The sequence below is a fragment of the Pinus tabuliformis genome, chromosome 8 (assembly GCF_031772625.1).
Source record: "Pinus tabuliformis cultivar Carrire ecotype Pingquan chromosome 8, CPIR1, whole genome shotgun sequence".
Classification (NCBI taxonomy): domain Eukaryota; kingdom Viridiplantae; phylum Streptophyta; class Pinopsida; order Pinales; family Pinaceae; genus Pinus; species Pinus tabuliformis.
The window spans coordinates 479,670,775-479,697,701 of record NC_142294.1 but is presented as its reverse complement, the minus strand read 5'-3'; the positions used below and the strand labels follow the sequence as shown (position 1 = coordinate 479,697,701).

Genomic DNA, 26,927 nt, shown 5'->3' with positions numbered 1-26,927 from the left:
TGCCATGGTTGAGAAGTATGACTTGATTATCAAAAAAAATGTTTGGGAGGTGGTCCCAAGACCAGAAGACAAGTCAGTCGTGAGTTCTAGATGGCTTTACAAGGTAAAGCAAGTAGCAGATGGGAGTGTGGAGAAACACAACGACATATTTGTGGCCAAAGGGTTCTCTAAGGTGGAGGGAATTGATTACGATGAGACCTTTGCTCTAGTAGCAAGGCACTAGTCAATCATATCTATTTTAGCACTGTCAACGTAGATGGGATGGAAGATACATCAGATGGATGTGAAGACAACATTCCTCAATGACATGATTGAGGAAGAAGTGTATATTAAGCAGAAGGAAGGATTTATAAATTCAACAGAGAGTCACATGTGTGCAAACTCAAGCGAGCGTTATATGGACTAAAACAAGCACCTCACTCTTGGTACACCAAGATTGACAACTATTTCACCGGGTTGGGCTTCACCAAAAGTGAAGCAAATTCAAACCTTTACCATATTTTGGTTGAAGGTAAATTGTTGGTTATAGTATTATATGTCGATGATTTGATTCTAACAAGTGATGAGAAACTGATGAAATCTTGCAAAGAGGATAGTGCAAGTGAATTTGACATGAAGGACCTAGGGCTCATGCATTACTTTATTAGTATGGAAGTATGGCAAGGAGATGAGGAATTGTTTGTCTCCCAGGGAAAGTATGCCAACGAGTTACTGAAGAAGTTCCACATGGAGAGCAACAAACCCACAAAGACTCCTCTAGTAGGTAACTGGAGGAAGAATGATGCTACTTTAGGTGAAGTAGTGGAGGCTACTCTTTATAGACAACTTGTGTGTTCACTTATGTATTTGGTGAACAAATGATCGAGCATGTGTTTTGCAGTTAACGATCTTAGTAAAGCCATGGTTAAGCCAACCAAACTTTATTGGAAGGCAGCTAAACATGTGTTGAGATACATCAGAGGCACCACTCAGTTTGGTCTTTGGTATAGAAGGACAGAGGGAGTGAAGCTTCAAGGCTTCATAGATGTAGATTGGGCATGGAGTCCATCTGACATGAAGAGAAAATCAGGGGGAATCTTCAATATTGGGTCAGCAACAATTTCTTGGTACAACAGGAAGTAGAGATCAGTTGCACTCAGTTCAACATAAGTAGAGTATATGGATGCTAGCCAAGCAACTTGTGAGGCTAGTTGGATGAGGAAGATCCTTTTTGGGTTATTTGGTCTGCAGATGGATCCTACAGTGATTTATTGTGACAATAAAAGTTGTATAAAACTCTCTGAGAATCCATTTTTTCATGATCAGTCCAAGCATATCGACATCTGATATCACCATCTATGAGATTGTGTGTAGAGGAGAATCATGTTGTTGGAATACATTCCTACAAAGGAGCAAGATGTAGATATATTGACAAAGGCATTGTCAAGATGAAAATTCAAGTTTCACAGAGGCAAGATCAGGGTAGCAGATAATCCTTTTATTGTTAACAGGGAGTGTCGAAAAATGCAACAAGAGAATCCTAATTTAATTTTTTCCATGAGTTAAATTAGGAATCAAATTCTAATTCTAATTGTCATAGCAACTTGTAATAGTTAACTAAGTTAATTTGAATTAGTTGACTCAGTTAATTCATGTTGGGATTCTATCTAGAATCATGTTGAGTGGTTCCTAAAGTCTAGGGGCCCAGGTTGAGTTCTTTTGAGTTGTAATTAATTAATTCAGTTTAACTAAGTTAAATTCAGTTAAACTAGTTCTAGTTGATGGTGGAATTAGTGGTAGATCTAGTAGTGGGGTGTATCCAACACTTCTCAACTAGTAAATTAAATATTCACTCATAAATAACTCATGCATGTCAGATCAGAGAAAGACGCAGTTGAGATTAGAGTTCAGACACAGTGTACTATTAGTTGTAAAATCATATAACTTAAATCGGTGGTGTATGCAATAAGAGGAAGGTCTATTGATGGATTGCGCAATTATGGATGAGGATTTTCCCAAATAAATATGGGCTAATTCCCTAGGAAACCGTGCAAGGAAATATGAGCTTGGTAGGCAACATATTTAGCTAGGTATTGACTGGAGCTTGTTTGTGAAGCAGCGAGACAGATTGATTTTGTGCAGAGGTTGCTTGGCCTTGAGAAAAGCATTGTAATCTTCTCATATTTTCTGATTAATGCAATATACAAATAACAAGGGTTTTCAAGTCAATTGTTTTAGCATATTACAATCTACAGTTTGAATCTACAAGGAATTTCTACAGGTTGTGATAAATAGCTAAAAACTCTTGCTCGCATTTGAGATTCCTTGAAAAACCTTTTTGTACTCATTTTCTTGTTGCTTAGGTATTAGATTACCATGTTAAATGGATAAATTTGGTCTATTATGTATTGTGATTCATGTGTTCAAAGTGGTAACATGACATCGTTAATGAAACACAAATACATGACAAAGTTTACAATGTGTCTTACTAGAAATATGCTTTATTGCTTGTAATATTTTTTAACATACCACTAAAGGTTATTGGTATCTTGAAATGTTTAATTTAAATGAATTCACTACAATGTAGATGTTTATGTGGTCTCCTTTAAAATTTATGTATAGGATAAATCAACCATAAATTATCTATAAATATTTTTCTAGGATGAAAAAGCTAAAAAGAACTAAGGAAAAACTAATACATATGTTTGATTGTGAAAAAGGGACATTTCTAATTCGTAGTTTGTTACTTGAATGAAAACATCATAAAACAAATTACACACAATTATAATGGTAATTACCTACCTAAATATGAAACATCACAAAACAAAACACACCCATCCCAATTAATATAAATCCATTAAGACTACTCGAGTTCATATTTTTTTGTAAAAATGACCAATAAAGTGTTGTTGTTAATGTAAGTTATCTCCTCATGATGACAATATAAGATAAGATAGATAAGATAATTATATTTATGTCCAAATATTGACCACAAAGTAGGTCAAAAGAACTATTGAGTACAATGATGTCCATATAATGTGGGAGGACCAAACAATCTCCTATAAAAGATACAATGCATGAATATAAATGTACAATGTGTGAAATATAAAGGATACAATGCATGAAATTCCCTCATGGAGAATATCCAAGAGCTAATGGGTCTGAGGATCAGACCCATCTCTCTTAACATTTGAGGTTGAATGAATAACACTGAAGAAAAACTCAACAAAGTATGTTGGCTTGATGAAGGGCTGGTGGAAAGTGTGGACTGGACTGCGTAGGGGAGTTTGCGCACTGTTGAGGTATGGAGGACTTAGTCATTCTCCTAGGAATTGATATGCTACTGAGATATCGTGTGGCGGGGTGAGGTCCCACAAATCCTCACTGATCTCGAGTCTGGATATGTACTAGTATCAATCGGTCTCTTGGTCCCCTTGTCTGAAGGTAGTACCCTGAAAAATGTTGTGATCCTCTGTGTGGAGTCTGGTTTGATTGGAGGCTGAAGAATACGTGCTCAAAACCTAAGAGCCTCCTGCATATATAGGGCCAAACATCTCTAATTGGGATACCTAAAAAGTCGGTGAGGGTCTGAGAATCTCTGAACAAGCAATGAAACCTTCCTCTGATCTCGTAGTAGATAGGGCATCCAAAAATGAAGTGCACCTCGGTATCTACTTCCTGTAAATGACATATCTGACAGTTTCTATCTGGTCTATCAATCTGGTGGTCCATCTCTACCCGAAGTCTATGAGAACCTACTCTAAATTGGCCTAGAGGAATGCGAAGAGCATGCATCCAGTGGTGAAATGTATGCTGGGGTCGAACAATGAGTCTGTCTCTCAACATCAATAAGTGATCAATGTAGAAAGCCATCTTTTGGCACAACCCTGTGACTTGGACGAACTTCCTGTAGATGTCCTCCCTGGTGATCTTGTTCAATTCCTGTCTAATAGGTAAAATGTGATCAAGAGCATCAAAGGAATATCAGAAAGGAGGGAGACGATCAAACTGAATGCCCATTGACTCTAAAATATTTGAAATTCGTGTAAACCAACATCTAGTTGGACTCGAGGGAGTAGAACGGACAATAATCTCAGAAGAGAAATATGCCAAGTAAGGATATCGGTCCCTACTCTTTATCATAGACCTTCTAAAAGATTTCCAAGATATTTCGGTGTTCCACATTTTCAAGCAATTAAACGATCTACTTGATTCCTTGTCTAAGAAGGGACTTAATTCACAGTTGGGAACTCTGTATTATGAAGAGTACAAGGATGAAGCTAGTAATCTTGGAATTTTTCCTTTGGTTTAGTTTGTCCTCATTTATCTTTTACAGCAGACCATTGGTGGACTATTATTTTGTGATTGTTGAAATTTTAGGGTATTATGAGGTAGTTAATTACATCTCTATTTTTAGTTGACTTATGTTATATGGGATATGTTGTTGGTAAGTTTGTTATATTTTTGTTTGGCTACTATGTAAGTAGATTAACTCCTTTCGAGCGGGAAAATGATTAGTAAATGTTGCATATACTTGGTTTATTTATTTGGTGAATACAAAAAGATGTAACTAATTTTTTAATACAAAAAAGAAATGGGATTTTCTTTGATGAAAAAAATAAGATCAAATGTGGGCTTTATTTCACAACAAAAGAAAAGGGAAGAGAAAACAATTAGGACATTGTCACAATAAAATCTCTAGAAATTTGGTAGACAAAATATTACATTTGATGAGGAATGGAAGAGTAAATTGATGAGACAAACATTGCAAGAAAGGGACCATTAATATCAATCATATGCATCCAATGGTAGGGACATCTAGAAGGTTACATTACTACATACATCTCATATATGATGTGTCTTAGGAATGAGAAACCATATTTTAAAAATAGTTGGTATGGAGATGACAAATAGACATTATAAAAAAACAGTTTCCAATAAGAGGTAAACTAGAAGTTGTTGTCCTAGCTTAATAATATCATTTTTATATGACTATAACATTAGAAAAATAAATATTGAATTTACTAATTAGATTGTGTTGATGCCTCGAAAATCGCTGCAACAACATTGGGGATAACCACCCGGTCCGGACCTTAGTACAGCTCCTTTTCCGTTTGGAATAGTGGCTTCGACTGGGGATAATGGGACCAGTTTCCCAAAAGTGGATAAACGGGATGAATGGATGATTTATAATCTAAGCTAGCGGGGTGAATAACTACACTATCAACAAGAATACATAAACTATAATCTATCCCAGGAACTTATCTGAGCTTTAAAGTGTAGCGTTTGATGGTTTGCGTCTAAAGACAGGCATATAGATGACTCCATCTTTCAGACATAGATATTACTTCATTCAAGATTACTGTGCCTAAATAGTTAAGCAAAGCGATTAAAGCTATATTACCACACTCATCATTTATATCATTGAAATATACATGATTAAAAAGAAACACATCATAAAACATCCAATAGTGGAATGAATACAGATCTGCTGTTACGGCGCATGCATATAATCAATAATAGCAGGAATAATCACATAGCAATTCATATGAAAGGAATGAATTCAGACATAGATAGAAATACCATATGAGCTACGCAACACTCCCAATATCAATCGCTATTTGTAGTTCTTCCTTCAACGCAAAAAAAACATTCTCAACAAAGACAATAGTGCAAAATTGTATAAAAAGCTTCGTTGTTGAATTAAGAACAACTGGTCCAGTTTTATAAAAGAATATTGACTGAAGCACAAAAGTGCAAACTTCAGTCTATTAAGTCTGATACAAAAGTTTACGACCCTTTCTAAAAACATGAAAGGGTCTATAAATACTAAATTAATCTAAATATCTATTAAATTGAAATCCTACTAAATTGGTATCAATAAATATTGATCCTATTTCCCTCAGCGATCTGGCAATCGGCGGCATGATTCATCAGGTAGGCTGCTTGCCTTTAAATCTGAGCTGACTTATCGCAAGCATTGGCTCTACTTCAGGCGGTTTGTTGAGGCGCGAACTGAGCTGGGCGGCATAGGTGGCATCCTGAATATCGGGAATTATACACCCGATTGCATCTGTTAAACACTTAAGGGCGGCTCTCTGTGTGTGCGGCTTAATCAGGAAGAGCCAATATGCATCGAAGGTCAAACTGTTAACCCCGGCGATTAATCTCCCCTTTTCCTCCAAGTCAGGATAACATGATTGCTCCAACATGTTTGTTGTTGTCATCTTTCCTGGTGTACATTGGGAAATCATATTCGCTAAGTAGAGAGTGTTGTTAACCAGATCAACTAGGTTGCTGGAAGTTGATTTACATCTTGAAGCCGCCCTCTCTGCTTTCATCACCTGAATTTGCCATTCTGTAAAGAGTATATCCTTATATGTTTCTAGGATCCTGGGAAAATTTGCTGCTTTCCCTTGATCAGAATCTTGCCAGTCAAGATATGCAGTTATGATTTCTTCGGCTTGGTCTAACTCATTCCTGGCCTTCTCTACCTGCTGATTTATGGATGTAGTTAGCTCACACAATGGCTCTGCCTCAGTGATTTGTTGACACAAGAGCCTAATTTGTGATATTAATGCATTGTTTATTTGCAATGCTTCTGCTCTGAACTCATCCACTTGTGGAGTGCCCTTTATTATTTCGAGCTGCGATGTCAATTGAGCTATTTGCTCATCTTTCGTTTTCATCATTTGCTCATTTGATGCCCTCAATTGTGCCAATGCCTCCGATAACTCCTTCTGTTTCTGGATCGCGCTTTGGTTGATCCTCTGCTTCTCTGCCTGCAACTGCTAAGTTAATTGACTGTTCATTTGTTGCTGTGTCAACAATTGCTGTTCCGCCTGCTCTGCCTTCTGCTTTGATTCAGCCAACTCTGCCCGTAATGCAAAAATTTCTTGGTCTTTAGTCTTCAGTAGAAGACTTACCTCTGATGCCTTGTCGATTGTCGCTGCCGAATAGGCTCCTGCATACTGTGACAGTTTTGTTAGATCATCGGACGGGTCGAATTCCTCTTTCCAAACCACGCTGCCCGTAACAGTTTGTTCCGGGAAAAGGGAAGGTTGATCAATCTTCCTTCTTTTCCTTTGTCGTTTTACCACTACTCTATGCCTCGAGCTGTAGAAAACATCCAGGGGAGGAATATCTTCTACCTGTAGAATGATTTGGTCGGAGGGGTCTTTTGGTATTACTTCAACATCCTTAGAAACGGGTGGGCCGTTGGTTCCACTTAGAACCTGAGGTGAAGTGATGTCCTGTGTATTGTTTGTTTTGGAAGTGTTTGTATCTTTGGAACATTCCAACCCACTGATGATAGAGTCAAATTGCTTCCATTCCTGGAGCAATTTGGGGTCAATACGAGTATCTATATTGACATCAATGGTGGTTTGTTTCTGCTTTTTGGCTTTAGACTCCTTCTGCACTTCTTCCTGTTGTTTCTTCTGTTGCTCTTCTTGTTCTTTCCTCTGTCTTTCCTCTTGTTCTTTTATCTGTTGTTCCTCTATCTCTTTTTTCTGTCTTTCCTCTTGTGCTCTCCGCTGCTTTTCTGCCTGTTCTTTCCTCTGCCTTTCCTCCTGCTCCTTTTTATGATCTTTTGTTATAACAGGAGGTTCGCTTGACTGTTGCCGACCAGGCTCGCTTGATGATGTTGCTGGGGTTGTTGCTAGTAAATCTAGAGGCAGAGTTTCCAACCTCTGTTCTCTAAGTTTATTAAATTCGGTCAACCCTTCATCATTATATTTTTGTAGGGCGAATTGCCTAACTTGGCTTATTGACTCGGCTGAGGAGAACAGGTCATCAAAGATATCTTCCTGATGATCAAATCTTGTCAGTTTGGCCTGTTCTAATGCATTATAGGCAACTTTTCTTGGATCGAAATGCCTATTTGGGAGAGTCGCTAGAGTCAAGGATTGAATTTTTGTGGCTTCCTTTTCTGCATGTTTGAGATCATGCAGGGTATATACACCACACCTCAAAGGAAAAGAGGGCCAGCCTTGCTTCTTATTTTTCTTGAGTGTTTGTGTAACACTCTCGGAAATGATTTGGTAAGAAATTTCCCTTGCTAGAAGTTTATCTGGTATGTACAGAGGGAGAACATGGGGTCTGGCTTGGCTGCCGAAAACTCTTATGTAGGTAAACCTTTCCTCTCCAAACCAGCTAGCTATTCCGGTTAAATCAAATCCGGCTTGATAAGAAATCTTGGGAGCAGGTCTATCAAAAATGGAATAATGAATAGGCAACATAAAGCCATTACAAACTTGGTATAGATGATGTTTATAAGAAGACTTCCACAATTTCTGGTGATATATATGAATGGGTGAGGGGTCTTACGCAGTCCACCTCCAGCCGAGTACGGGGAATTCAGAATTATAACAGAGGGTGTCTAGAATATAGGCACTGGAGTAAAATGGGGGAATTATTCTTTCAGAAATCTGGGTCTTGCTTCTAAACTCGAGCACAGCTTGTGCTAGTTTGTCAGAAAGGATAGTGGCCCAATCCATAATTATACTGTTTACTGCTGCCTCCATTAGAGGAACCATTTCTATGGTAAAATTAGTAGAGTCATGCAATCCCCATAATCTACACATCATTATCCCCGCATAGCAATAAGGAGAAGCCAGAGAATCAACCGAGTACTTACTGGAAGATTCGTGCTTGTGTTTGGCTGGATTCTGTCTCCAATCCCGGATGGGTTCGGATTCAACTTCATTATCGCTTGCAAACTTCTCTAGGAACACCTTGTTATATACCTTCTCTGGCTCGGGAAAATGATACATTTGCCTTAAATCATCTGCCTTGAATGATCCAAAAATCCTCCCATCTCTGGTGCTAAAAGTTCTGTCCAAGATTGGAATTTCTTCAATCGCCCATCGCACGACGTCTGTGTATGGGAGAATTTTCTCTCTGGCCGCTATCCTGTGAAGGAAAGAGTCGGCCAAATCTTTGAGGGTGCTCTCAGACTTCCGAAGTAAATCCACACTAGCTTCTGTTACTGTCTTCACTGGTTGTTCGGCTTCAATCAGATTGTAAGTGCCTTGCCAAGTAACTCTGGTGAGACTCGTACACGTAGTATCAGAAATTAAGCCCTTCTTTTTGTCCACGACAGCTTGTCCTGCAACTGGTGTAGCGGAATAGCCTGTGGTCTTCTTGGATTTCTTGCCCATCTTGCTCAAGCTTCCCTCTATGGATGAATTTTGCACAAAGGCAAAAATAACCGTAACACAGAAATATGCTAATGAAAATCCAATACGGGAAAGATATATTAATCAAAGCGTGCTGAGAGATTAACTCTTAAAAATGGCTGTGGATCCAATTGATGGGAAGATCTTACAGATACATTAAATGGCCGTTTAAGGCCTACCACCCCTTAAATGCTCATTACACCATTATTCGGCTGAATGGCTCACTTAAGCGTGCTATGGGTATTTTGGCGGTTGAGCGCAAGTGATCGATTATTTAAGAGATCAAACTTTAAATACGAATGAATCACAATATCCCTCCATTTAACGGCTTTTTCGAAATCCGTGCTATTTCACGATTGGGTATCGGGAACACTTTAAACCTTTATGTTGATAATTTTGAAACGTCGATCACCGATAGCGATATCGCATCGCATCGGGAGAATAGGTGTTATATAAACATATGAATAGCATACCCCCGACTGCCGATAGCAAAATCACATCGGATCAGCGTGAAAAGGCATAACAATGTGCATAGAGAGTGTATTGCCGATTGCCCGATCGCCGATATCGCATCGCATCGGGGGTAAAACCTGGGCGCCTTATTATTATACATGGGATGTTGCCGATTGCCGATTGCGAAATCGCATCGGATCGGGGTAAATGGCTTAAGGTGCTTTGACTGCATATAAAGTATCACCGATAGCCGATCGCCGATTGCGCATCGCATCGGGGCTTATGTCATGAGCGTTTTAAAATGTGTATGGAGTATTGCCGATAGCCGATAGCGAAATCGCATCGGCGGAGACCAATGTGCCACCTATTTGTGTTTTCTATGTTATTGCGATATGTGATCTTGCGATCGCTTTATCGCAATAATAAAAGATTGTTTTATTTGATGAAAAATGGGTTTTTCAAAAGGTTTTAAATAATGTCTTCATTTAGTTTGCGGACCTCTTAAAAAGAATGCGCTATTGATACCAATTAATTTCTAGAGGGACCCATTTCATATAATAATTTTATGAATATAAATGATATGAAATGGGGGGTTGTTGTAGGGCACAACAATTGGCGATTCGCTGGAAGAACCAGTTATCTCTGAAAAGTAAGGAAATACTTAAACTTTTGCAAAATAGAATTCTAACCAAAGGGGAAAATTCTAATATAACTAGGTATATATGCATTCCAAAATGAATCTATTTTTGCTAATTTCCTCTCTTTTTTAAGAAAATAGATACATTTTAAGTTTTAAGTAGGTCTCTATGGGTTTATAATGATAAGACAGAATACTTTTCCAAATCAGCTTTTAAAATGAACTCCTTTGTCATAGGTAGAGCCTCTACTGCCAGCAAACATTTGTAGTTTCGACAGGGATACCTTTTAACCATGCTATTGTCCATTGTTCCATTCAATTAAGAGTGCGATTAACAGAATGAATTCAAAACATGTTTTCATATTTTGTATTTCATTTCCTTTTTCTGTTGTTGATAAGATAAAAAGCCATTGTCCTGGTTTGGTGGCCAGCTATTGACAATGCCATTCACTAGTAGTAATCTAACCGAACAAGCTGGCTCGTGATGAGACCCCTTGTCTTTAATTTCAAGCCATTACCCTGTTTTGGTATGCAGTATTGGTAATGTCGGTTAAACTATTTCCCTATGGACATGGTAAGCAGGCTTGTAATAAGACCTCTTATCTTTAATATCAAATATTTTAGAATTACACTCTGAGTAATCATAAACTTTAGTGAATGGGATGAACAATTTTCTCCTTAAGAGCAAATAGATGACAGGTTAAGAGTTGAAGATGCTGAAATTGGATTAGCTTCTATCTTAATATTGATAACCTTTTGGGACCGATTTGAAAACAGAAAATGATTTACAATACTTTCAAACTTCTGAGAGGAGTTCACAAAATTTGAAATGTGGTTTCAGAATACAATGATACCTATTTTCCTGGAAATTATCCCTTTTGGTTATGAGTTCCATTATTTTAAAAGCAAATATCAGAGTACTTTTGTAGATCAAACTCTCAAACACAGCAAAGGTCAATGGTAGATACCTTACAACATTATTTTCTACAAATCCTACAAACTACAAAAATTTACCAAACTAAAAGGAGAAGGGGTTACCTCCTCAATTAAAGAATTTCTTCAAGATAAGGCCATTAAAAGGGAGAGAATCTCTCAACCCTGATAAGTCTTGCAATATAAAGGTCGAATGGCCCACCTTTTCACAGATCTGAAATGGCCCAAGCCACATCTTCTGGAACTTGGTGTGTTTTCCTCTATCCTCATGGGCTTTGTCCCATTTCAGAACTAAGTCACCTACTTGAAATTGTTTTGAACCGGATGAGACTGAATCAAAAGCTGCTTTGATGATTTGCTGATGTTTGGCATGAGTAACTCTAGCTTTTTCTCTTTCCTCTTCTAATTTTAGAATTTGATCATGTCTAAGCTGAATAGAAGAAGAAGGAGTTTCCCCAATGTACTGTACTAGGGCTAAAGAAGGAAGAACAAGATTTGTAGGCAATACTGCTTCTTTTCCATACACAAGATTGAATGGGTAAGATCCTATAGAAGCTTTTTGTGTTATCCTATCAGCCCATAATGCAAACATTAAAGATTTGTGCCAGTTTTTATGATTTTGCTCTATAGTTCGCTTAATGATTTTAATCAGATTCTTATTAGTAGATTCAGCTAAGCCATTACCCTGGGGGTAGTAATTAGCAGAATACTTCAATTTAAACCCTCTTTTAATGGCAAAATCAAACATAGCATTGCCTGAGAAATAGGATGCATTATCAAAAACAAGAGCATTCAGGACACCAAACCTGGTAATGATGAATTGGTCTATGAACTCAATGATTGCCTCGGAAATTGTTGTCTTCAAAGGAATGGCCTCCACCCACTTAGTAAAATAATCAGTAGCAGTAAGGATATACCTATGTTGTTTGGAGGATGGTGGAGTAATCTCCCCAATGATATACAATCCCCATTGCTCGAATGGTTGTTCAATGTTGACTGGTTGCAGAGGGAAAGCTGATTTACGTTGTCTTCCACTAGAAGTCTGGCAATTGAAGCATTTCCTTACATATTCGTGGGCATCTCTAAACAGAGTAGGCCAATAGTACCCAGCATGAATAACTTTGTGAGCTGTTGTGTCAGCTCCAAAATGTCCTCCTGCTGGTCCATCATGTAACTCCTGCAAAACCTTTTGGGCTTCAGGTTTCTCAAGGCATCTTAACAGGATAAAATCATAATTCCGCTTAAAAAGCACATCATCAATAAGTGTGAAATTCTTTGCTTTTAACCTAATGGCCCTTTTGTTTTTATAAGACAGGTGTGGAGGGGCATAACCATTCTTTAAGTAAAAGATTAAATCTGCATATTGAGATTGAGAATCAGTGGCACTTATCTGATTGATTTCTTCAGTTTGACTTGTATCGCCTGATTCTGGAATGTTGGATGCTCCTGCCAATATCCTGCAAAAACCTTGACCCCTAACAATCTTTGCTGGTTTAATCTCTAAGTCATATTCTTGAAGCGCTGTGACCCAATTTGCCCTTTTTTCACCCAGTTCTTTTTGGATTAATAGTTGCCTAACTGCGGGGAAAGGAACTATAACTTTTGTGTGGGTTTTCAAAAGGAAGGGTCTATAATGCTTGACTGCTTTAAATACAGCAAAGGCTTGTTTTTCTACATCGGAGTAATTCAATTCAGCACCCTGAAGATTAGAGCTAAAAAATGAAATGGGTGCTTCCAAATTATGATCATTTAGTTGCGTGAGCACTGCAGCATAAGACAAGTCGGATGCGATGGTGTACAATGTAAAATGATTAGAAAAATTTGGAGTATTCAAGGCTGGGGCATTGATTATTGATTGCTTGATTAGATCAAAAGCTTCCTTTTCTGCTGATCCCCACTTAAAGACCGAATTTTTCTTAATCATTGTTTGAAGAGGCAATATAATTTGAGAAAAATCTGGAACAAATCTTTTAACAAAATTAATCTGGCCTAAAAATGACTGCATCGACTTTTTATTGTGTGGGAAAGGGATTTCAGAGATTTCTTTGATCCGATCAAGATCAATATAAATGCCATCTTTAGACACAATAAATCCCAAGAGTTTTCCTTGATCAAGGGCGAAGAAAGACTTTTTAGGGTTAAGAGAAATACCATACCTTTTGCAGCGCTGAAAAATTTGATTTAAATCGTGCAAATGATTATATCTTTCTTTAGAGAATACAGTAATATCATCCAAATAGATGACTACTGTTCTATTAATCAACCCTCTAAAAGCTATATCCATAGCTCTTTGAAATGTCGCTCCTGCATTTATAAGTCCGAAAGGCATTTTCTGATAAGCATATGTTCCCCATTTAGTTCTGAATGTAGTTTTAAGCTGGTCATCAGGATGAACCAGTACTTGGTTATATCCTGAGAAACCATCTAGAAAGGACATTAATTCGGAGCCAGCTACTGATTGAAGGATTTGCTCCATAGTAGGTAATGGGAAATTGTCTTTCAAGCTCGCTTTGTTCAAATTTCTGAAATCAATACAAATTCGAATGTCGCCATTTTTATTTCTGACTGGTACCATATTAGAGACCCAGTTTGAGTGTCGGATAGGAAAAATAATCTTGGCTTTCAAGAGTTTATTAAGTTCTGATTTTATCTAGCTCTCTAAGTTTGGATGTATTTTTCTTAACTTCTGCTGAATCGGTTTCTGGTCGGGCAACATTGGAATGGTGTGCTGGATAATGGATGTATCATAAGTCTTCAAATCATCATACTTCCAAGCAAAGACCTGTTTATTTTTCTTTAACAATCTAATGAATGCCTCTTTTTCTTCAAAAGAGAGTCCTAATCCTAAATTAATATTTTGAGGAGCTTGTTCAGTACCTAGATTGATCAATTCAAACCTAAGGGTAGAGCTTTGGAGCTTTGCATTAGTTACAGGTTTAAACCTGTCTTTAATATCATAAAGATCTTCCAGCTTTACCACAGGCTTAGGAATTGCATTTTCCTGAGGTGTTTCTCTCATTTGGGAGTCATGTTCATCCTCCTCAATGATTTGATTATCATAGGACTTTTCGGAAATTAAGAATTGTAAAACATCCTCATCATGATTGAATACTCTCCAATTAGTGACATTGTCAGGCACTGAAGGCCTAAAAAGCAATTCTACAGAAAATCTATCTGGGCTGTAGTCTTCAGAAGGTAGGAGCTTGGATGCTACATTAGCTAGGAGATCGGCTGCCGAGTTTTGAGACCTGGGAATAGAAGAAATGTTGAATGCAGCAAAGTGCGAGGTAAGTTCCTGTACTAGCGATTGATAATGTTTGAGGTGATTCGAAAGACAATGAATTGCATTTCTTACCTGTTTCACAATAATTTCAGAATCGCCAAATACTTTTAGATATTGCACTTTAAGGCCGATTGCTTTATATAATCCCTGAACTAAAGCTTCATATTCGGTTGTATTATTAGTGCATTCAAATTCTAGCCTATAGGACAGCATTGTCTTTTCTCCTTGTGGGCTAACCAAAATACACCCTGCTCCTGAGCCTTCGCTAGACTTGGACCCATCGAAATATAAAGACCAAAACAAAGAGGTATTAACAAATGTATTTACAGTTTTCTCAGCATCATTGAAACATCTAGACCTATCTGTTTGTGAAAAATTCTCAATCTGAGATGTAAAATGATTAACAGAGAAAGGGGATGGTTGGGCAACAAAGTTACCAAAGAATGACTCTGATGAATAATTTCCCAAAATGTTGTTGTTGAATGCTACCGGCTGGTTTTCTTGTTCGAATTCAGTAACCGTATGGGTCATATGTTTCTCCCGATCGATCTTTATTTGATTTGGCTTGCCCTTGTAGGGAAGCCACATATGTGACCAATCAGTGGAAATATACCCATGCAATTTCTCAGACCAATCCCTACTCAAAATTAAACCGTAAAACTCAGGTATATCAGCTATTAGGATATCAATCCTCTGCACTATTCTTGGATCAGCAGATAACCTAATGGTTACAGAGTTAATTTCTCCTAACACCTGTACTTTGGTCCTGTCCAACTGTACAATATGAATAGCAGACTTTTGGGGTTCTATGTTCAGTTTAGAGCAAACTGAAGCTGGCATTATGTTAGATGATGCCCCTGAGTCAATTAAACAGTTGTGCAAGTTTCTATTGTAAATCTCATAGGTTAAAAGGAAGGGTGGGGTGTGAGAATTTGACCTGTCTCCAATCAAAACTGAATCGGTAGCTTCAACCATTCCTGGAGGAGGTTGGCCTGAATCATTAGCAGCTTTTGCACTGGGAAGAGGTGTAGAAGGAACAACATTCAATTCTTTAAGAAGTAATTTCTGCTGATGCTTTAATTTACTAAGTTCAAACATAGTAATGTTTGCTTTAGTTTTCTTCATATCATCAACAATATTATACTCCATTGAATCTGATACCACTAATGTTTTAGATGTTGAAGGAGTATTAGAAGTTGAAGGCTGGTTTTGGGGAACTGCCACAGGTGATTTCTTTGCAGGTACTCTTTCTTTGGTTGTAGCAGCACCAGCACTTCTTTTCTTTGATGTTATCTGAACAGGTTCAGAAATACTTTTGCTTCTAGTAGTGACCGGAAATGCTTCTTCTTCGTTTTCGGTATCAGAGTTGGGTAGTATAAAATCCCACATTCCGTGACATTCTACTACTTCTTCTTCATCGCTAGTTTGTGAAATCGATTCTTCTTCCTCTTCTTCTTGTTCCGAATCAGCATTAGATATGACATTTGGTGGCTTTGATTCATTTTTCTTAAAAGCTCTAAAGGGCCTTTTGGTTGATGTTTCAGCTACCTGTTTCTTTATTTCAACCATTTCATTTGATAAAGTTTTTAGAACCTTTTGCAAACCTTCCATGTCATAGGGGTCTTTAGAGGTTTTCTTTCTTGAGTCATCTTTAAAAGAGACCTTTTTGGCTTTTCTGTCTTCCAAGGAAGCTTTCTTTTCCAGGGCATTAATGCATTTCTCCACAACAAGCGCTTCTTTCATGTTTTCGGCTAAAGTAGGTTTCCCAGCCCTGTCTACAAAGATGGCTATATTGGCAGGCAGATCTGTTATATACCATTCGCTCCGAATTTGTTCACTTGGTTTGGAGGCTGTGGGGATTTTATTTAGGAGTTTATTGAAACGGGCATTAAATTCCTTAATTGGCTCCTTATGCTCTATTCTCAAATTGGAGAGGTCATTTATTAGGGTAGCCAAAGACCTATCATCTCCATATTTGGTAAGAAATTGCTCTTGGCAAGTGTTCCAACTGGTAATGGAACCAGGTGGTAGGGAAAAATACCAGGATCCTGCTAATCCTTGCAAAGTATAAGGGAAAAGCCTAACAACAACATCTTCTTCTGTTACTCCTTTTAAGTTGACTGCCAACATGAAATTATTGATATGTTCCTCAGCCTGGGTCCCATTATCTGGATTAAACTTGGGTAGCCATTTTTCAGGAAGATCTGGTAATGGATGTAATGGTGCAGGCATATTGACTGCACCAGGTCTGGTCCATGGATCTGCCATTATAATAGCAGTAGTGGTTGATACTACCGCTGGAACTCCAGATGTCTGGGAAGGAAATAATGTTGAGGAAGGTGCAGGTTGGGATGCTGAAGCTTCTAATCCCTGGTGAATGACAATATGTAATGGGGAAGTGGGTGGTTGACTATGCAGATAAGAATTTGAAATGGAGGATGCGGATGAAAGCTCTTCACTGTCAGATCCTTCGGTAGTTTTCTTCGCCTTTTTCCTTTTAGGTAAAGGAAACTCAGTGGGTTCAATACCGAGCTTTTCGCTCTGAAGTCTGGTGAGAGGGTGAGGTAAATTGAACTGCGAAGTCGCACTGCTTTGTGATACCTCAGATTTCTGTGGCAAAATCGAGAAGCTCTGAAGTTTATGGATAAGAGACTGAACTTCAGGTGATTCAAGACTTAATTGTTCTGGAGTATGATGGGTTTGAGCAGTGGTAGTTGATTCCTCTCCTTCTTGTTCGGATACTGGCGAACCAGCGTTCGAATGAGAAGTTCGAGGGGATTTGGAGGGAGAATTACTCTTAGAATGGCTTGCAGATTTGGGTTTGTTTGCCATTCACAGTCAGGCCCTCCTTCTAGCGCCAAAAATGTTGATGCCTCGAAAATCGCTGCAACAACATTGGGGATAACCACCCGGTCCGGACCTTAGTACAGCTCCTTTTCTGTTTGGAATAGTGGCTCCGACTGGGGATAATGGGACCAGTTTCCCAAAAGTGGATAAACGGGATGAATGGATGATTTAAAATCTAAGCTAGCAGGGCGAATAACTACACTATCAACAAGAATACATAAACTATAATCTATCCCAGGAACTTATCTGAGCTTTAAAGTGTAGCGTTTGATGGTCTGCGTCTAAAGACAGGCATATAGATGACTCCATCTTTCAGACATAGATATTACTTCATTCAAGATTACTGTGCCTAAATAGTTAAGCAAAGCGATTAAAGCTATATTACCACACTCATCATTTATATCATTGAAATATACATGATTAAAAAGAAACACATCATAAAACATCCAATAGTGGAATGAATACAGATCTGCTGTTATGGCGCATGCATATAATCAATAATAGCAGGAAGAATCACATAGCTATTCATATGAAAGGAATGAATTCAGACATAGATAGAAATACCATATGAGCTGCGCAACACTCCCAATATCAATCGCTATTTGTAGTTCTTCCTTCAACGCAAAAAAAAATTCTCAACAAAGACAATAGTGCACAATTGTATAAAAAGCTTCGTTGTTGAATTAAGAACAACTGGTCCAGTTTTATAAAAGAATATTGACTGAAGCACAAAAGTGCAAACTTCAGTCTATTAAGTCTAATACAAAACTTTACGACCCTTTCTAAAAACATGAAAGGGTCGATAAATACTAAATTAATCTAAATATCTATTAAACTGAAATCCTACTAAATTGGTATCAATAAATATTGATCATATTTCCCTCAGCGATCTGGCAATCGGCGGCATGATTCATCAGGTAGGCTGCTTGCCTTTAAATCTGAGCTGACTTATCGCAAGCATTGGCTCTACTTCAGGCAGTTTGTTGAGGCACGAACTGAGCTGGGCGGCATAGGTGGCATCCTGAATATCGGGAATTATACACCCGATTGCATCTGTTAAACACTTAAGGGCGGCTCTCTGTGTGTGCGGCTTAATCAGGAAGAGCCAATATGCATCGAAGGTCAAACTGTTAACCCCGGCGATTAATCTCCCCTTTTCCTCCAAGTCAGGATAACATGATTGCTCCAACATGTTTGCTGTTGTCATCTTTCCTGGTGTACATTGGGAAATCATATTCGCTAAGTAGAGAGTGTTGTTAACCAGATCAATTAGGTTGCTGGAAGTTGATTTACATCTTGAAGCCGCCCTCTCTGCTTTCATCACCTGAATTTGCCATTCTGTGAAGAGTATATCCTTATATGTTTCTTGGATCCTGGGCAAATTTGCTGCTTTCCCTTGATCAGAATCTTGCCAGTCAAGATATGCAGTTATGATTTCTTCGGCTTGGTCTAACTCATTCCTGGCCTTCTCTACCTGCTGATTTATGGATGTAGTTAGCTCACACAATGGCTCTGCCTCAGTGAGTTGTTGACACAGGAGCCTAATTTGTGATATTAATGCATTGTTTATTTGCAATGCTTCTGCTCTGAACTCATCCACTTGTGGAGTGCCCTTTATTATTTCGAGCTGCGATGACAATTGAGCTATTTGCTCATCTTTCGTTTTCATCATTTGCTCATTTGCTGCCCTCAATTGTGCCAATGCCTCCGATAACTCCTTTTGTTTCTGGATCGCGCTTTGGTCGATCCTCTGCTTCTCTGCCTGCAACTGCTGAGTTAATTGACTGTTCATTTGTTGTTGTGTCAACAATTGCTGTTCCGCCTGCTCTGCCTTCTGCTTTGATTCAGCCAACTCTGCCTGTAATGCAAAAATTTCTTGGTCTTTAGTCTTCAGTAGAAGACTTACCTCTGATGCCTTGTCGATTGTCGCTGCCGAATAGGCTCCTGCATACTGTGACAGTTTTGTTAGATCATCGGAGGGGTCGAATTCCTCTTTCCAAACCACGCTGCCCGTAACAGTTTGTTCCGGGAAAAGGGAAGGTTGATCAATCTTCCTTCTTTTCCTTTGTCGTTTTACCACTGCTCTATGCCTCGGGCTGTAGAAAACATCCAGGGGAGGAATATCTTCTACCTGTAGAATGATTTGGTCGGAGGGGTCTTTTGGTATTACTTCAACATCCTTAGAAACGGGTGGGCCGCTGGTTCCACTTAGAACCTGAGGTGAAGTGATGTCTTGTGTATCGTTTGTTTTGGAAGTGTCTGTATCTTTGGAACATTCCAACCCACTGATGATAGAGTCAAATTGCTTCCATTCCTGGAGCAATTTGGGGTCAATACGAGTATCTATATTGACATCAATGGTGGTTTGTTTCTGCTTTTCGGCTTCAGACTCCTTCTGCACTTCTTCCTGTTGTTTCTTCTGTTGCTCTTCTTGTTCTTTCCTCTGTCTTTCCTCTTGTTCTTTCATCTGCTGTTCCTCTATCTCTTTTTTCTATCTTTCCTCTTGTGCTCTCCGCTGCTTTTCTGCCTGTTCTTTCCTCTGCCTTTCCTCCTGCTCCTTTTTATGATCTTTTGTTATAACAGGAGGTTCGCTTGACTGTTACCGACCAGACTCGCTTGATGATGTTGCTGGGGTTGTGGCTAGTAAATCTAGAGGCAGAGTTTCCAACCTCTGTTCTCTAAGTTTATTAAATTTGGTCAACCCTTCATCATTATATTTTTGTAGGGCGAATTGCCTAACTTGGCTTATTGACTCGGCTGAGGAGAACAGGTCATCAAAGATATCTTCCTGATGATCAAATCTTGTCAGTTTGGCCTGTTCTAATGCATTATAGGCAACTTTTCTTGGATCGAAATGCCTATTTGGGAGAGTCGCTAGAGTCAAGGATTGAATTTTTGTGGCTTCCTTTTCTACATGCTTGAGATCATGCAGGGTATATACACCACACCTCAAAGGAAAAGAGGGCCAGCCTTGCTTCTTATTTTTCTTGAGTGTTTGTGTAACACTCTCGGAAATGATTTGGTAAGAAATTTCCCTTGCTAGAAGTTTATCTGGTATGTACAGAGGGAGAACATGGGGTCTGGCTTGGCTGCCGAAAACTCTTATGTAGGTAAACCTTTCCTCTCCAAACCAGCTAGCTATTCTGGTTAAATCAAATCCGGCTTGATAAGAAATCTTGGGAGCAGGTCTATCAAAAATGGAATAATGAATAGGCAACATAAAGCCATTACAAACTTGGTATAGATGATGTTTATAAGAAGACTTCCACAATTTCTGGTGATATATATGAATGGGTGAGGGGTCTTGCGCAGTCCACCTCCAGCCGAGTACGGGGAATTCAGAATTATAACAGAGGGTGTCTAGAATATAGGCACTGTAGTAAAATGGGGGAATTATTCTTTCAGAAATCTGGGTCTTGCTTCTAAACTCGAGCACAACTTGTGCTAGTTTGTCAGAAAGGATAGTGGCCCAATCCATAATTATACTGTTTACTGCTGCCTCCATTAGAGGAACCATTTGTATGGTAAAATTAGCAGAGTCATGCAATCCCCATAATCTACACATCATTATCCCCGCATAGCAATAAGGAGAAGCCAGAGAATCAACCGAGTACTTACCGGAAGATTCGTGCTTGTGTTTGGCTGGATTCTGTCTCCAATCCCGGATGGGTTCGGATTCAACTTCATTATCGCTTGCAAACTTCTCCAGGAACGCCTTGTTATATACCTTCTCTGGCTCGGGCAAATGATACATTTGCCTTAGATCATCTGCCTTGAATGATCCAAAAATCCTCCCATCTATGGTGCTAAAATTTCTGTCCAAGATTGGAATTTCTTCAATCGCCCATCGCACGACGTCTGTGTATGGGAGAATTTGCTCTCTGGCCGCTATCCTGTGAAGGAAAGAGTCGGCCAAATCTTTGAGGGTGCTCTCAGACTTCTGAAGTAAATCCACACTAGCTTCTGTTACTGTCTTCACTGGTTGTTCGGCTTCAATCAGATTGTAAGTGCCTTGCCAAGTAACTCTGGTGAGACCCGTACACGTAGTATCAGAAATTAAGCCCTTCTTTTTGTCCACGGCAGCTTGTCCTGCAACTGGTGTAGCGGAAGAGCCTGCGGTCTTCTTGGATTTCTTGCCCATCTTGCTCAAGCTTCCCTCTATGGATGAATTCTGCACAAAGGCAAAAATAACCGTAACACAGAAATATGCTAATGAAAATCCAATACGGGAAAGATATATTAATCAAAGCGTGCTGAGAGATTAACTCTTAAAAATGGTTGCGGATCCAATCGATGGGAAGATCTTACAGATACATTAAATGGCCGTTTAAGGCCTGCCACCCCTTAAATGCTCATTACACCATTATTCGGCTGAATGGTTCGCTTAAGCGTGCTATGGGTATTTTGGCTGTTGAGCGCAAGTGATCGATTATTTAAGAGATCAAACTTTAAATACGAATGAATCACAATATCCCTCCATTTAACGGCTTTTTCGAAATCCGTGCTATATCACGATTGGGTATCGAGAACACTTTAAACCTTTATGTTGATAATTTTGAAACGCCGATCGCCGATAGTGATATCGCATCGCATCGGGAGAATAGGTGTTATATAAACATATGAATAGCATACCCCCGACTGCCGATAGCGAAATCGCATCGGATCAGCGTGAAAAGGCATAACAATGTGCATAGAGAGTGTATTGCCGATTGCCCGATCGCCGATATCGCATCGCATCAGGGGTAAAACCTGGGCGCCTTATTATTATACATGGGATGTTGCCGATTGCCGATTGCGAAATCGCATCGGATCGGGGTAAATGGCTTAAGGTGCTTTGACTGCATATAAAGTATCACCGATAGCTGATCGCCGATTGTGCATCGCATCGGGGCTTATGTCATGAGCGTTTTAAAATGTGTATGGAGTATTGCCGATAGCCGATAGCGAAATCGCATCGGCGGAGACCAATGTGCCACCTATTTGTGTTTTCTATGTTATTGCGATATGCGATCTTGCGATCGCTTTATCGCAATAATAAAAGATTGTTTTATTTGATGAAAAATGGGTTTTTCAAAAGGTTTTAAATAATGTCTTCATTTAGTTTGCAGACCTCTTAAAAAGAATGCGCTATTGATACCAATTAATTTTTAGAGGGACCCATTTCATATAATAATTTTATGAATATAAATGATATGAAATGGGGGGTTGTTGTAGGGCACAACAGATTGAAAGGCGTTTTCTCTATGAAGTTGGCTGGATAAACACTGTTTAGCTCAACCAATCCCCTCACTCCATTTTCGTTGTTCTCTCCCTTCATAATTCAACACGTGTACAGTTTTATCAAGCCCAATTTCTCGTGTTGCACGAAGTACGACCACCTTTCAAGGTGGGGAGTTAATGCCTATTGTTGAGTATTCGACTAGCATTTGCCCTGCGTAGAGTCGGTTGCAGTTGATGCATAGCCAATGCCTTCCTCTTCCTTGGATTCATCAAGGGCAGGATATTAAGGTGAATAAAATGAGGTGAGAAGAACACAACGGTTGTTCCATTAAGTCTTGTTCTGAGGACGTGTTGTTCGAGGTGTTGAAGCATTTGGATTCTAAGTCTCTGGTGATCGCCGCTTGTGTGAGCCGCCGCTGGAAGCATGCCATCGAAGAGGAGGTGCTGTGGGAAGGAATTTGTACCAAGCATTGGCCTGAAGAGGTTTTGTATGCTTCCCAGTTGGGGCAACTAAGGAGCATTGTTTTGGCCTTGGGAGGCTTTCATCACGTTTATGTCTATTGCTTATCACTGCCACTTGATCCTCTACATCATATTCTGGATCAATTGTGGCCAGTACTTTGACACGTTATTAGGAATTACTGGAAACAACTTATATGATCATAAATTTGTGTGAAAAGTGGCACTTAATCCCATACTAGAGAACTAAAACATAAATTATGTCATCCTACAAAATGGAGTTCACATTGTGTTGGAATAAGTAATGAAGAGTTGAAAAAATGGAACTCCCTCTTTAAAACTATAACTCTCATAAACATTGTATAGTTGGATACTTTTGATATATACTCTTTTTGCTTTACTTAAACGATTAGTTGCAAAATGAAGCTCTATGCCATCCTCCGAAAGCTGGAAAGGGCATCCCATTATCCTTGTATTATTACTTTGCAAACAACCAAGCCATTCCATTAGCACTATCTCAATGCAACAACAACCCCAAAAATGCAATCATTCATCCTAGAGCAAGGGAATGCGTATATCAACAACTACTACAAGAAGGCCTAGAAATTGACAGGCATGTTTTTGTAGTTTTTTCTATTATAAAAAGCATGTGTTTCTATTCGAAGGTGTTTCCTTTGATGTGCACTTCCAATAAGTGGGTTAAAAATATATATACACCAAGAAATAGATTCACATGAATATTGTATATCTCAAGACAAATCAGTGCAGGTATAAATCTAAGTACTCGTAGACTCTAAAATTGAATTTATTGTAAGAGAGTGTAATAGATATACCGTTGTTTTGTACTATAATGTGTCATGCAACCAAAGAAGTCATTACATGAAAATACGTTAAAGCAAACTCCATTAACAAGTATTTATAGTGTTAACAGGCTACCAAGGAAAAAATGAGTTGCAAAGAATCTAAACCAAATCTAAATTAAAATTGGAGGGAGTTCCTCTTATGACATTATAGGGCTTTTGGCTGAATATGTGCCTTCAAAGTGCCTTTCAATATTTTCAAAAATGAATTAAACTTGATGGAAAAGGAAATTAATATTTTCTTAGGCTGAGAGGTATCTTTATTTTTATTTCAATTACAGAATCTGTATATTTTAATGAACATGGAGCAAGATCAAAGACATAGCAAAGTCAACTGTTAATTTTACTCTACAATGTTGGATGTCTGAGATGTCCAAAACACAATCGATATACACACAATGCATGCAGAGTAACTGAAGAGGAATGTCAAATTATTCGATTGAGAGATGGCATAGGAAAATGTTAAGACAAACAAATAATCATAGACATGGAGAAGAAAACTTTTTCATAACTTTTTGACATAATAATATTCTCTTCCCTCAAGCAAGTTTGTTTTTCTTTCTTCTAATCTCGGATTTTTAGAACCTTATCTGGTTTGATAGAAAGAATGGAGTAAAGACCAATTCCATCTTTCTCTTTCTCTCTTTTGCATCGACTGTTACGAGAGATTAGGGCACTGGTCCAACTGCCCCACATCTTTGAGGTTTCTTTGCAAGCCCTCTCATCATCTCACCTCCTCCACTTCCTCCACAAGAGCCCACCATTAATTTTTTAATGTAGCTTTAATTTCTTTAGAATTTTAAATGATTGCTAAGGAATCCAAAACTTGTATTTTTTCTGGATCTTAAAAGTTTTCACAGGCCCCACTACCCACTGAACTTTGAAGCTCAAAATATCCTAGCCATGAAATTACGACCATCCTTATCTACCTTACTATGTACTATTAGTTGATTATAGGTTGTTGGATTAGAATTGGTTATATGGTAATTTTCATGTATCTTATAAGGTGATTAAAGATAGTTGAATTTGAATTGGTTTCAAATCCAACAACTTTATATCAAAATGGATATGGACAACATAAATTTACTATTTTTTAATTATCATAACCACCTATAGAAATATATTCATTTTGAATACTTCACTTTTGAAAGAATCTGATATAACTCTCTTGAGTTCCTTGGGATTCCAGAGCATGAAAATTCCGAAAGTATGCAAAATTATGACTCTTACCAGTACATGCCAAACTATGTAAAGCTGAAGCATTAAAAGTTGTGTTATGTATATGAATGTACTTGCAATTATCCTATCTGGTCCCATAGACTATATCTAGTCTCGTGGACATTAAAATTTCATTTCATTTCATTTCAAGATTAGAAATGCGATACCACAGTTTGAGTCCTGTAAGCTCGCAAACACTATAATTCAGAGGTAGGATCGCCATCAGCATGGAAGATCCATGATCCAGTTTATGTTTTGTCAGAACACTCAGGAGAAGTAATCTCATCTTCCTACAACATGTGTACCAATACTATATATTATCATAGTAGCAACACTGATTCAAATTTAGTTGTGCTCCATTCTGACTATACTGACTCTTTAGAACTGGAAATTGATCATAGATGTATATCGATTAATACCATGGACAAGCTTGAATGTCAGTCTTTATCAACACATCTGCAAATAGTTATCGGTAATGATCGAAATAATTTCGAAAACCCCTCAGGGGTGCCTGCAATTAGCCATGACGACAAGGCAAAAATGGTTAGTTGTTACTCCCGGGCCATGAGGCCAGACTATGAAGGAGAAATAATAATAAGCAACAAGAGCTTAAACAACGCAACGAACTCGCGAGTTCATTCTCCCATGCAACAATTTTATGGTGCAAAAGTTGATTTGCTTCTTGACCACCCAGATAAAATGAGTGTTGCCATGGATTCAAATGATTTAGCCATAAATACCAATAAACTGTGGAGTATTGATCTCCAGGTCAGTGAGGGCATGGACTACTGGCTGAGCATATTAAGACAAGTGGAGTCATTGTCCTTATTTCAGATTGTTCCACCTTCTCAGGCTTCATCACCGACTTTCACAACTGTTGAACATTAAATCTGACCTTGTCTGCTGATCATTTGTGAGCTTTATAAAGGTTCAGGTTTTCGATCGAGGAGACTTTACTTCAATTTTTTTCTTTTTAATTTTTCTTTAAGTAGGTTGCATGGAAGAAAGGTATGCTTACTAGTGGAATGCTATTATCAAAATTGTGTGGAAAGATATGTTGTGTTGGATTTGTGGAACTAGTACAATGTTTGAGTTTGATGTTGCATGGGGATACAAAGATTGTTCCAAGGATAGAACGACAAATAGAGGATATGCAAAGTAATTTGCGTAGGGTATATTTTTATGTGGAGCCAAAAAATGAAAATATAGCAGAAAAATATATCCAAGGACCTTATGAATGGTCATGCAAATAAGGATTTCACAACAGATAAAGATTGAATATAAGTGGAAAGAGGTCTATATTGAAGTTTTTTTATTCCTTAGGCTACTTAATAGTGGAAAATAGGAAAAAGAAAATTGATTATAGACACACACACACACACACACACTAGATCTTTTATGTGTGGAGAGATTTGTACTCAATTATTTAATTTCGTTGGGCATTTAATAAATCAAAGGAATATATAGGTTTGTACTCAATTATTTATTTTGATAAGCTTGGACACTTAATTTATCCAGGGTTGCTATGAATCTATGTTAATAATTTCATTAGTTAAACGTAAGTGATTTTTAAGTATGTTATGGAGTTATCCAACAAGTTCATTTCTTTAATTTGTTTAACTTTATGGGTAATCATATATCTGAGTTTTTTTTTCACTGTTTACTTTCCATTGAAGCAAATTGATTTCCATGTATTGTTTATATTTGTTTGATATGATAGTTTCAAAACAAAATGAACTACCTATCTGCAGAGCATTTCTTGTGATCTCTTTGCTTTTTCCAACCAAGCCTTCAAAGCAAAAAATCAAAGTTTAACTGATATACTATGTTTGTAAGTTTTTCGGTCATAGCTCGTGTAT

General features: G+C 38.2%; 1 pseudogene; it reads left to right on the top strand.

Annotated features, from left to right (window-relative positions):
• LOC149236156 (uncharacterized) overlaps positions 1 to 25,956 on the top strand; it is a 28,087-nt pseudogene extending 2,131 nt beyond the window's left edge.
• Positions 25,957 to 26,927: the final 971 nt, after the last annotated feature.